The sequence below is a fragment of the Lithobates pipiens genome, unplaced genomic scaffold, assembly GCF_037356315.1.
Source record: "Lithobates pipiens isolate NorthernLeopardFrog02 unplaced genomic scaffold, aLitPip1_a1.2 Scaffold_8, whole genome shotgun sequence".
Classification (NCBI taxonomy): Eukaryota; Metazoa; Chordata; class Amphibia; order Anura; family Ranidae; genus Lithobates; species Lithobates pipiens.
The window spans coordinates 106519418-106532689 of NW_027507903.1; the positions used below are offsets into that span (position 1 = coordinate 106519418).

Genomic DNA, 13272 nt, shown 5'->3' on the forward strand with positions numbered 1-13272 from the left:
GTGTCTACTTTCCAAAATGGGGTAATTTGGGGGGGTTTGGGTGTGCTATTTTGGCATTTTATGGCCTTTGCACCCTTAGAAATCCTGAAGGTGGTGATTGGTTTTCGGGGTGCCGTACGCGACTAGACTCCCAAAAAGTCCCACACATGTGGTATCCCCATACTCGGGAGAAGTAGCTGAATATAGTTTGGGGTGCAATTCCACATATAACCATGGCATGTGTGAGCAATATATCATTTAGTGACAACTTTTTGTACATTTTTTTTTTTTTTTTTGTCATTATTCAATCCCTTGGGACAAAAAACAAAATATTTCAATAGTGTCAAGATGGCCCTCGGCAAATAGCTTGGGGTGTCTACTTTCCAAAATGGGGTCATTTGGGGGGGTTTTGTGCCATCTTGGCATTTTATGGCCGTCAAAACTGTGATAGGTAGTGAGGAGTAAAATAAAAAAATTATGCCCTTAGAAATCCTGAAGGCGGTGCTTGGATTTCGGGTCCCGTACGCGGCTAGGCTCCCAAAAAGTCCCACACATGTGGTATCCCTGTACTCAGGAGAAGCAGCAGAATGTATTTTGGGGTGTCATTTCACATATACCCATAGCATGTGTGAGCAATATATCATTTAGTGACAACTTTGTGAAAAAAAAAAAGGTTTGTAATATTCCCGCAACTTGTGGCAAAATATAAAATATTCCATGGACTCAACATGCCTCTCAGCAAATAGCTTGGGGTGTCTACTTTCCAAATGGGGTCATTTTGGGGGGTTTTGTGCTATTTTGGCTTTTTATGGCCTTCGAAACTGTGATGGGTAGTGAGGGGTGAATTCAAAAATTTGCACCCTTAGAAATCCTGAAGGTGGTGATTGGTTTTCGGGATGCCGTGCGTGACTAGACTCCCCAAAAAGTCCACACATGTGGTATCCCCGTACTCGGGAGAAGTAGCGGAATATATTTTGGGGTGCAATTCCACATATAACCATGGCATGTGTGAGCAATATATCATTTAGTGACAACTTTTTGTACATTTTTTTTTTTTTTTTTTTTTTTTTTTTTTTTTTGTCATTATTCCAATCCCTTAGGACAAAAAAATAAATATTCAATGGGCTCAACATACCCATCAGCAGTTTCCTTGGGGTGTCTACTTTCCAAAATGGGGTCATTTGGGGGGGGTTTGTACTGCCCTGCCATTTTAGCACCTCAAGAAATGAGATAGGCAGTCATAAATTAAAAGCTGTGTAATTCCAGAAAATGTACTCTAGTTTGTAGACGCTATAACTTTTGCGCAAACCAAAAAATATACGCTTATTGACATTTTTTTTACTAAAGACATGTGGCTGAATAAATTTTGCCCTCAATGTATGACTAAAATTTAGTTTATTCGATTTTTCGTATAACAAAAAGAAGAAAATATCATTTTTTTTCAAAATTTTCGCTCTTTTTTCCATTTATATCGCAAAAAATAAAAATCGCAGAGGCAATCAAATACCATCAAAAGAAAGCTCTATTTGTGGGAAGAAAAGGACGCAAATTTCGTTTGGGTGCAATATTGCATGACCGCGCAATTACCAGTTAAAGCAGCGCAGTGCGAAATTGCAAAAACACTCTGGTCCTTAAGGTATTTATTGGTCCGAGGCTGAAGTGGTTAGACCCTACCGACAGGGAGGCAGTGGCCTGTTCCCCGTTTATGGTGGCGGGTCAGCGATACGACCAGTACTGGCCAAAGCACTAGTGTCGCAGCCACGGAGTGGCAAAATGATTGCACCGCAAATTTGGAGAAGCAGCAGGCCTCTCCTGTCTGCGTGGAACTAGCAGACCAGTTAGTGCATGGCCTTAAGTACAGCTGTGACGTGGCCTGGATACGCTTCCCTTGCTCTCGACGGCATCAGTTTCAGCAGCGGTGCTGCGGCGCCTGATTTGGCTGAAATGCTGGTCTGAGGACCAGGCATCTAAAAAGCCTTGACGGATTTACCCTTCCTTGGTGAGTGCCTATTTGGAGTCTCGCTGGATGTTAAAAATGTCACAGGTCACTTTGCTCCCACAGTCCAGGAAGAGGTAAGGAGCCATGCCACAGGCAAGGGCCCCCATTTTCTGCTCAAGAAGCTTTTCTTTCATCATGTGGGTTATATCGGAGTATCAGGTGCTGGACAACCGGCACACCCCATAAGGCATGTACTTCCCCCGTATAACCCCTCCCATTACTAGGAGTCCTCCGTTTTTTTTCGCCAGTGTCGGGCATGTGTAAGGATGTGTTTCCACTGAGCTCCAGGGCAGGGCTATCCTTGAGAGCCAGCCATCCTGACCGGTCCGTTTCTGATGTCTTTGTAATGGACTAAACAAATGCACCTGGGCCTCATAATCCAAAGACGCAAGGTTTTTCTTGCGAATGCTTTGAGCTGGGCCCTGGGATCCAGTACTTTTTGTTAGTAAGGCCAACAAAAGTTTACTGGCAGGGTCTTCTCGCGGGTCCAGGATTGTGGGTCAACCTGAGTGTTCTCCGGTTCCTGAAGGTTTCCTTTTAAGGTCTTGGAGCAGTGATGGTGAACCTCGGCACCCCAGATGTTTTGGAACTACATTTCCCATGATGCTCCTTCACTCTGTAGTGAAGATGAGCATCATAGGAAATGTAGTTCCAAAACATCTGGGGTGCCAAGGTTCGCCATCACTGTCTTGGAGCTACCATGAAGGGCGAAGATTTGGATTTTCATCTGATTAAAAACCCTGCTGCAAGGATAAGGTGGAGATTTTCTCAGGAATCTCTCCTTCCATGTATTATGTCATGTCTGTCACCACTGGAGGCTGTATTGAGCACTCACCATTCTGACGCTGGAAACAGCAGAAGCTCCACTCTCCTCTGTCTAAGCCAGCTCCAGACCCTTGGGTAAGAGGAAAGGCGGGGGGGGGGGGTCTGATCACTTCCTGGGCCCCCAGATTGGCTATTTTTGTCCGAATGCCAGCCAGCTGCCATTTTTGTGAATTTTTTTTTTTTTGGCAAACCGCGGCCGCTCACCGAGTGGAAGATTTTACCCCCCCAGTGCTTGCGTGGGAGATTCAACTTCCTTTTTTGGAAGGGGGGATGTATTCTGCGTGGGGGGGGGGGGTGGCATGGCTAAACGGTGTTGGATGCCGGCCGCACGTGTAGGAAGCATTTTAAAGCTCTACAAGAGAAGCTGCTGCCTGGCGGTGGAGGGACAGAGCAGTGGTTGCTGGTCAGGTTTGATGACACAGGCCTTTTTCCTTTTGACAACATTGTACTGTATAGCTAGGATTAATAGCCGTTGTACTGTACTATAGCCTAGCAAGTGAAACATTCTTTTTCTGGTAGTGCCTCTGCTTTGTACTGTAAGCTATGAGTGACAAAGGGACCAGGAACTCTAAGGGTTCTAAGGGGTTAATGGTATACAACAAACTAAAAACCCTTCCAAAAATGGCATCCTCCCCTAAGAGGTATACAGCCATTTAGATGAGCCATCAAGGGTAGAACACTTCTTTTGCTGTGTGTTTCATACAAACAGCAATAATCTTTTAAATGGTAGAAGAAAAAAACCTGTCTTTCCATAGTAGGACTAAACATAGCAGATTCCCATCTAGTCCTCTGGGCCCTTTTGAGGTGCAGGAGGCTGGGGATCAGGTAGATCTTCCCAGATATTGGAAGATATTTCTTTCCTGTTAGGAGGATCCTAACAGGGAGGGAGTAGCCGCACAAGTCAGGTGTTTACTCCTTTAACCCTTTTGTTGACTGCAGCACAGACTCTTGAGGTATCAATCATAAGGTATCAATCATCAGGAGAAAGTTCCCAAGGGCAGCACCAGGATCTTGGGGGCAGAAGCCCCATAAAGTAGAATGCTAAGGCCTTCTCATGAAGGAGCACCCCCACTCGTTTGAGAATCGCAGGACCTTTCCCCCCCTCACCCAGTCTGGCAGGAACAACGTTAAGGGCAGAGGGATTTTTTTTTTTTTCTTTTTTCTTCTCTAGGTTACATCTAGAGTTTCAAGAGCCCTGATGGCTGTCGGCTTTCGATCTGAGGGTCTGGGGTTCAGGTCCTGTTTGGGTGCTGCCTGTGGGGTCCTTGGGGCTGCTGACGTGGCAGTCTTTATGCAAGAGTATCAGTCTCCTCAGAGAATGCTCCTAAGGTTCCAAAAGGCCCTCCTTTCTGGCCTCTGGATCAGCTGTCATCTCAGTCCTTGATATCAGATTCCCTTAGTGGGACAGGGGATTTTGGCTCAAACCTTTTTTTAAGGTCCCAGAGCCAAACAGGTAAGACCCATTCTAGATCTCGGTCTGAATCAGCACTTAAACATCTGATGCTTTCATAATTCGATCGGCTATATCCATCCTGCAAGGAGGGGAGTTGCATATCTCCATGTGCCAGTTTCCCGCTTGCCAGAAATTTCAGCTTTTTTTTTTTTTTTTTTTTTTAAATCTTTTTTTTTTTTCAGTTGTGGCACTGTCATTCGGCTTAGCCACAGCACGAGTGTTCTGAAAGATTCTGGCACCTCCTTTAGCCAGGTTAAGGGCTCAAGGCATAACGGTCCTAGCCTATTAGAAGATCTACTTTTAATAGATCATTCAGGCTCAGGTCTAAAACCAGTCTGATCTCAGCTGTAGATATCTGAAATCTCTAGGTTGGATTCTCAGCCTAGGAAGATTCTCCTTAAAACCATCGAGGATACTTGGGGGCTGGTTATAGATACCATACAGAAGACTGTATTCTTACCCCAGGCGAGAATCTGTTCCATTGTAGGACTAATTCAACTTATCTGGATAAAGGAAAATTCCTTCATTCGGCTGCAGGAGATTTTTAGGGGAAATGGTGGCCTCCTTCAGGACCGTCCCTTATGCGCAGTTTTAGTCAGACTGCTTCAAGAGACCACCCTGTCGGTCTGGAATAAAGAAGATTCAGGCCTGGTTTCCAAGATGCTTGGCTCCCGACATGGGTCAGAGCCTAAATTGGTGGTTATCCAGCAGGATGGAAAATCTTTATCCTGGAAAGTGTTAACAGATGCCAGCCTTCTAGGCTGGGGAGCAGCCCTGGAAGAAGATCCCATCCAGGGGAGATGGCCCAGGTTAGAGGACCTTGCCTATGAACTTTTTTAAGGTTTTCAGGCAGTACATCTGGCCATTGAATCTTGGCGGTCAGACTACGGAACTGTCCTGACAGGATTCAGTCTGACAGGGCCACAGCGGTGGCTTAAATCGATCACCAGGGGAGGCACGAAGTCGTGCAGCCCAAAAAGAGGTCAATGTTCTAGCTTTGGCAGAACACAGCACTCCTTGCCTATGGGCAATTCAAATTTTTCAGGCGTACTACTTGAGATGCCAACAATTCTGGGAGAATGATCTCTTCACCCTGACATCTTCCTAGCAATATGTCAGATGGGGTACTCCGGATATGGGCCTATTTGCATCCAGATTCATTAATAAGGTCGACAACTTTGTCGAACAAGCGGTCCGCTAACAGGCAGAACAGACGCATTCGTCTTCCCAGGGGATCAGTTTTCACTGATCTATGCATTTCCTCCAGTTCTGTTACTTCTGCACCTTCTCCGTGGGATTAAGCAGGAACAGAAGGAGGGGATTCTGGTAGCCCCAGCCAGATCCCAGAAGATTTTAATTTATCGATTCATAAAGATGGCAGGAGTCCTTGGACTCTGCCATTTATAGCCAGACTGCCTTGCATTTCATCTTACCTTACAGACGAGGAGTTCAACAGGTTTGACTGTTGAATCCCACTCTCTAAAGGATCGTGATCTCCTTCGGTAGTGTCTACTTTGACTAATGCCAGGAAGCCGGCTTCCAGAATAACTTACTTTTAGAGTCTAAAAGGCATATGTTTCTTGGTGTGGTTTCAGGGGTTGGCACCCCAGGAAGTATGTCGATGGGCAGGATTCCTGATTCCTGCATATGGGATCTGAAATGAAGCTGGCCTTGACTTTTATCAAGAGCCAGATCCAGGCTGTGTCAATGTCTTTTGCAATGGCCTCTTGCTTCCCACTCTTGCTGCGTAGTTTATTCCCCCTATCAAGGCACCTCTAAATCCTTAGGATTTAAAATTTGGTCTTATCGGCTTTGTTAAATCAGCCGTTTGAACCTTACAAGAAATTCCCTTGGTTCTTTGACAAAGAATCTTTTCTGCTTGCCATTTCTTCTGTTAGAGTATCGGAACTAGCGGCTCTGTCTTGGAGCCATATTTCATCATGTATAAGGATGAGGTGGTGTTATGTCCTCATCCTGAATTCTTACCAAAAGTGGTAACAGGTTTTCATTTAAACCAAGATATTCTTCTTCCTTTCTCCCCAGAGCCTTAATCTGGGGAAGAGGAAAGCAATACATTCTCTTGATGTAGTATGAATGATCAGTCTATTTAAGGGCGACCGCTCAGGTTCACAAAACGCATGTTTTGTTTGTACTGCCAGAGGGTCCAAGATGTGGACAGGCAGCGTCAAGATCCACTATTTCACAAATTTGTCAAGTGATTGTTCAAGCTTCAGCTTAAAGACAATTATTCCTTCTCGTATTAAGAGCACACTCATCCAGGGTCACTAGTGCCTCTTGGGTGGTGCATCATCAGGCCTCTATGGCTCAGATCTGTAAGGCCGCGACTTGGTCTTCAGTTCATATGTTTATCTGATTTTATCAAATCAATATTAAAGGTCATGAGGATATTGCCCTTGGGCATAGCATATACTGCAGTATGAGTCCCCTGGCCTCCTGTTTTTTGTCCATCTCAACCCCATCATACCCCCCCCTTTTTCAGTTGCTATGGGACATCACTAATGGTTACTATGGCTCTGTGTCCCCTGATGAAAGAAAATAGGATTTTTAAAACGGCTTACCTGTAAAATCCTTTTCTTTGATGTACATCAAGGGACACAGGGGTCCCTTCCTTCTCACACTTGTATTGCTTGGCTACATAACTGAGGACTCCCAGTAATGGGAGGGGTTATATGGGGGAAGTACATGCCTTAAGGGGCGTGCCAGTGTCCAGCACCTGATACGCTGATATAACCCAGTTATTACTGTGGCTTTGTGTCCCCTGATGTACATCAAAGAAAAGGATTTTACAGGTAAGCTGTTTTACAAATCCTATTTTTCGCCTGCCTGGGGCTTCAGCAAAATGCTTAGTCAGACAGGGTGACTACTGAGGGACAGAAGCGTCCCTGGACTTGCAAGCCTGCAAACAAGTGCTACCACATGAAGGTTTGCCCCACCACTCGGGTGGGGCGTCGCCTTCAGAAGGACCGGTGGGCCTCTTGGCTGTCAGACCAATGGGTCTGCGAACTGATTTAATTGGGCTACAAGATAGTTTGGGGCAGTAAGGAACCTGCTAAGCTGCGGGGTGAGTGCCTGTTCCAGAAACGGAAAGGTTTCAGGGGTTCTATTCCAATCTCTAGTCCCCAAAAAAAGTGTACGTCCACTCTTGGACCTGAAAGCCCTCAATTGCCTTGTGAAAGTACAGAGGTTCAGGATGGAATCGGTTCGCTCCGCAGTCGCTGCACTCCAAGGGGGACTCCCTGGTGTCTTTGGACATCCAGGACGTGTACTTGCACATACCCATATGCCTCAGGCATCAGGTTTCTGTGATTTGCAGTAGGGGAAGACCACTACCAGTTTGGCTCTCCCCTTTGGCTTGGCTTCAGCACCCGGAGTCTTTACCAAGGTATTGGCTCCAGTTTTGGTGTTGCGACAACGTGGGATCGCAATCGTGAGTTACCTAGACTATCTCCTGAGAGCATCTTCCACCTCAGAATTAAGGGAGGATGTGGGGATCACCATGCAAACTCTGCAGGAATTTGGGTGGTTGTTGAACCTCAGTCAGTTCTTGTGCCTACACAAAACCTGGAGTACCTAGGCTTACTGCTGGAATCCGTGGAAGTGAGTTTCTCCCCTCAGACAAACCGCAGACTCTCAGAGCTGTGGTGAAGCTGTTGATGTACCGCAGGTGGCCGTTGCTGTGCTTTTGCATTCGAGACCTGAGCCTCATGGTGGCCTCATTTTTTTTTTTTTTTTGAGGCAGTACCGTACGCCAGATGCTGGACCCAGGAGAGTGCACGTTCCATCCGTAGGTGTTCAGGCTTCTTTGCCTGCAGTGGGGCACACCAGATTTGGATGTCCTGGCCTCTCGGCTCAATCTGAATATGAACCTCTGCACCTTTCGGACGAGATCCTTTGGCGGACGCGGCAGACGCGTTGGTGGCTGCGTGGGAACCATACCGACTGGTCTACGCCTTTCCTCTGCTAAAACTGTTAGTGTCTGCTCCGCAGAGTGGAGGCCGAGGGGGGGATTCCAGTGATACAGATTTCCCCAGATTGGCCTCGGCATCCTTGGTACGCCAACCCGGTACGCCTGGTGGTGGACGGTCCCTGGCGTTTACCGATGCGAGAACCTGTCTAAAGGTCCAATTCTCCATCCTGCTTTACAGTCGCTGATTTTAATGGCATGGCTGTTGAAAGCCAGGTGCTAAGGAACAGAGGCCTGTCTGACTCAGTGTTTTCAACTGTTGAGGGCATGAAAATCTTCTCGGAGATATAAGCCTTCCACATACGATGGTATATCTTCCATGTGTGAGGAGATGGGGTGGTGTCTACATTTATTCCGTTTCCAGGATCCTGCTGGTCCTACAGTGAGGAGTAGACCAGAAACTGACCTTAAGCACCATCAAGGGACCGATATTGGCCTTGGCTGTCCTTTTTCCAACGACCCCTGGCATCTCTCTAGTGAGCACCTTTTCGTACAAGGGGTCCGGCATGTAGTCCACCCTTGGCTCTGTGGGATCTGAACCTGGTGCTATCTGTGCTTCAGAAACCGCCGTTTGAGAACATCAGGGAAATTCCATTGACTTTCTCAGAAAGTGGTCTTCCTAGTGGCCATTACATCAGCCAGGAGGGTCTTGGAGCTGGCGGCCTTGTCTTGCAAGTCGCCCCATCTTATCCAGTGTTCTCTGCGTTTTTCACAGGTACCACTTGGGCATATAGGCTAGTTAATGGCGCTCCCCTGCCTCATCGGTCTCAACAGATCCTATGTCTGCCTCTAATGTCGTGGAAGTGGCCCACCTTGCAGGGTTGGTGGCCACACTCCATCCTGTCAGTGAGGTTTTTCTTCCAACTGCAGTGGCACATAAGGTGCTGGTTGTCTCAATTATTACATCTGTTTGGGAAACCTTTAAAGATGGAGGCTGCTGCTAAGGTCCATGTCCCCTTGGCACCCATAAACTGTCTCGCTCGGCAAAAGCATTCCCTTCCTCCTATTTTGGAATATTTGTTTGTATAGACTGAAAGTGTCCCTTTTTGGTTCCTTGTGGGTTCCCTCATTAGAGTAGCCTGTTCAACCAGCAGTGGATCCCTCTGGCTCTAGGTTGCACAAGGCGACCATGATTCTGGTAGGAGTCTCTGGCGCTTTAAGGATCTGGCTGACATACCTACAGGGGGAGCAGATGCCCTCTGCTTTTGCTGAGTTGGCAGACCAGTTGGTCTGGGGGCTGCAGTTTGTATGCAGTGCCTCTTGGACGCAGTTCCCTTGATTGCTAAGCTTTGTTTTGACAGGGGTGTTTATACATATATTGGGGCTTAAGTGTTGGTCTGCGGACTGAGCTTCAAAAAAAAAAGACTCACTAGGTTACCATTTCAAGACAATGTCTGTTTGGAGCTACCCTGGCTGAATTTAAGAGTCTAACAGGAAGGGGGGGGGGGGGGAGATGTTGCACATAACTCGACCTTGAGAACAATTAAGGGCCAGGTGTTGGCCCTGGTGGTTTTCTTTGGCCTCCCCTGGTCTCCCACTCCCTGGTGCGTATTATTCTTAATCAAGAGGTTCGACATCTGCCTTCGTCGGTGCGGTTGCTTCTGCCGCCATGGGATCTACTCTTGGTGTGTTCGGTTCTACAGGTACCTCCTGTTGGAAATAATCGGGAGGTTCCTCTGCTTGCTCTGTCCCAGAAAGTGGCTTTTTTTTTTTTTTTTTTTTTTTTTTTTTTTTTTTTTGGGTTGCTATCACTTCTACTCGCAGAGTGTCGAACTGTAGGCGTTACCATGTCATACTAACCTGGTGATCCACAAAAATGAAGTGGTTCTGCTCCCTTGTACGTGGCTCCCTCCTGATTCCTTTTTGACTAAGGATGCTGTATTGCCTTCCATGTGTCCCAGGTCAAAATGTTCTAAGGAATTTACCTTGCATGCCCTGGATGTTTGGGTGTATTTGGCAGTCACAGGGCCTTTACGGAGATCGGACGCTTAGTTTGATCACGGACGGGTCAAAGGTCTGTCTGCTGTTGCGACGTTTCTAGATGGATCAGACAGACTGATTCTGGCCTATTCTATCAGGGTTTGGGTTCCTTCTTTCCCCGCTACGGCACGTTGTACTTGGCTGCCTGTTGCTTCTTGGGCCTTCCATCATCAGGCATCAGCTGCCATGGTTTGCATGGCAGCCACTTAGTCGTCTGTGTACGCTTTCACAAAATTCTACATGGATATGCTGGCATCTGAGGGTGTTGCGGGCTGTGGTTTAGAGGGTCTATTCCCTCTTGAAGGGGTATTGTTTAGGTTGAGCTCCTGTTACCTGGTTGGCTCTTGTGTTGGCCTTGGTATTGTGTCCCACCCCTCCATGTTTGGCACTGCTTTGGGACGCACCTATGGTTCTAAATGGAGACCTGGCTGTCGACTAAAAGAAAATGGGATTTTTTTTTTTTTTGACTTAAGCTTGTAGAGCGTCCTGCCTGTGAGTAGGCGTTCCTGGTGTTAGACTATGACAAGGTAGTTTCTTCATCTCCTTCAAATGCCAGGGAACAAGGATCGTCATACCTTCCATGTGTATATGCAATCAAGATTTACTGAAGTTGACTGCTGTAATTTGTCAGTCTCCTTACCAATTTGTTCTTCCTGAAGGCCCGAGGAAGGGTTTTTCAACCTATATGGCTCTGGCAAATTATTGCTCAAGCTTAGTATAAAGGGTAAAGTTCTACTTTTCTCAGTGATTGCTCATTCTTCTAGCAGTGTTGGTGCTTCCTGGATTATTAAATATCGGACTTCAGTAGATCAAGTTGTAAGGCTTCTACCCGGTCTTCAGCTTAAACTTTTTAAAGGTGTGTGTGTGTTTTGTGCCAAGTGGATCTTTAAGCCTGTGAGGTTTTGACTTTTGGGCAGAAAGTCTTGCAGGCTGGTGCTTGAGGTTTTGACCTGCTCTGGTTTAGTTTAGTGCTTGTTGCAGTGTTGCCCTCCCCACATTTGGTGCTCTGACTTATTGTAATGAATATGTAGGTACCCTGTGTATGTTCAATACATTTTTTTTTTTTTTTATTTGGTTTATCACAGGTACTTATAGCCAGGGCCGCTGATAGGTAGGCTGTACGGGGCCCCATGATTTCTGACGGGGCCCCCTTCAGCTCCACCCTGGCCCCTCCCCAGACCCCGCCTTGAAACAAAGTGTAGGTTTGTCTACAAGTGATATTTGTTTTTCTCCAGCCAGTTATAGGTTTGATTATCTAAAAGAAATACTGTTTTCAGATGAGAACAGACCTCTTTAATATCTATATAATACAAACCATTAATTTATAAAATGGTGTTTATGGCAGGGTATAGTATTGCAGAGTTAATAGATGTTGAACTTGAAGGCTCCCTCCCCCCCCCCCCCCCCCCCCCCCCCAGCAAGCACACACCTCACCTGTGTAATTGTTAGCTGCCTTGGCCCCAGCACTGCAGAGTCACTTCCTCCCTGTTCTTGAGTGTCCACAGAATTTCGATTGGAATTGAATTGCTTTCCTCTCTGCTACTTCTCACGCGGAGAGAGGAATATCACTCCGCAATCCCACTTAATAGGATGCGCTGGCCGAGATTTGTGCGGCTTTGCCAGCATGAGGAGCGGGCGCAGAGGACGCATTCTTCCACGCCTGAAATACAAAATAGTCCCTCTGCAGCCACATATGTAACAAGAACGCAGGCCCTAAAAAAAAAAATTTACCGAAAGGGTGGGGATGGAACGGTGGGATGGCGTCAAGGCTGGGCTGATCTGTGTTTTTTTTTTTTTTTTTTTTTTTTTTTTTTTTTTTACATTGAATTTACTTTGCTGTTCAGGTTGCCCGGGCCCCCCCTGCTGGTCAGGCCCAGTACAGCAGGGCCAGTTGTACTGGCCTATCAGCGGCCCTGCTTATAGCGCTGTCAATATATAAATGTACATTCACATCAGTCCCTGCCATAAAGGAGCTTACAATCTACAGTCCCCTAACGCTCATTCATCCATACTAGAGCCAATTTAGGCAGAATCCAATTAACCAGCAGCACGTCTTTGGAGTGTGGGAGGAAATGGGAGTACAGGAGTAAACCTGCACAGGGAGAACAAACTCCAGGCAGGTAGTGTCGTTAATTTAAAATCTCTCTGGGTGGACACAGCAATCCCCCCTCATAGCTTGCTAAAAAAAAAAATGGATAGATCTCTTGCCAGCGTTCAGTCAACTGAAGGTGGCAGCACATCTCTATCATAATGGATATCAAGATACCCTGTGGTGTAATTCAGGAAAATGCCTTCACATTAGCACAATGATTCATCAAACCCTTATTTTCAATAATGATTAAATGCTAAATTTAGCAATACCTAATGACTTGTGTTTTTCCTACATGGGCTGCTCCAACACATGCATTTGTTTGTGGTGGAGGGATGTTGCAGATTTTTTGGGTGGGGTTTTATCTAAAACCTCTAAGGCTGCAAGGGGCCTTCCGCAGATTGTAGAAGTGAGTGGCTTTACAGCCCCCCCACATGGGAAAAAAAATAACCGACAGCCTGCAGAATGAATGTACAACACAACTGGCAGCTAGAACAGTCATGTCTGTTTATGGGTCTCTGCTGACACTAACATAAAGCCTTGTTCATGGCAGCATGAGGGTTAGTATATGTATACCTAAAATACTCGTTATGGATAGGGTTGTTTTTTTTTTTTTTTTGTTTTTGTCCTGTAACAAACATCCCCAAGGCAAAGTGATGGGCATTCCAAAATTTTAATTGGGTCTGGATAAGAGGTGAGGAGTCCACTTCAGTAAACTTGTCATGGGGGATTACTCCCCAATGTAAAGATTTTCTCTTGGCTCTGGAACAGGAGGTGGAGGATAATCACCCTGTACAAGACGAGGTTTAAATCGTCTACTTGATTCAGAGTGGTTTTGTGGCTATATGTAAATTTTTAAATTGGAGGCTGCAATTGGAACGCTGGCCTAGGTCAACATCCTCCTAATGTAAACTGTTAACATAAAAATCTTTTAATAAAATATTAACCATTCTTTCAAGCCT

General features: G+C 46.2%; 1 protein-coding gene across 5 annotated transcripts in view; it reads left to right on the plus strand.

Annotated features, from left to right (window-relative positions):
• CPEB1 (cytoplasmic polyadenylation element binding protein 1) overlaps positions 1 to 13272 on the plus strand; it is a 172035-nt gene that overhangs the window by 140986 nt on the left and 17777 nt on the right. The window lies entirely within an intron of this gene.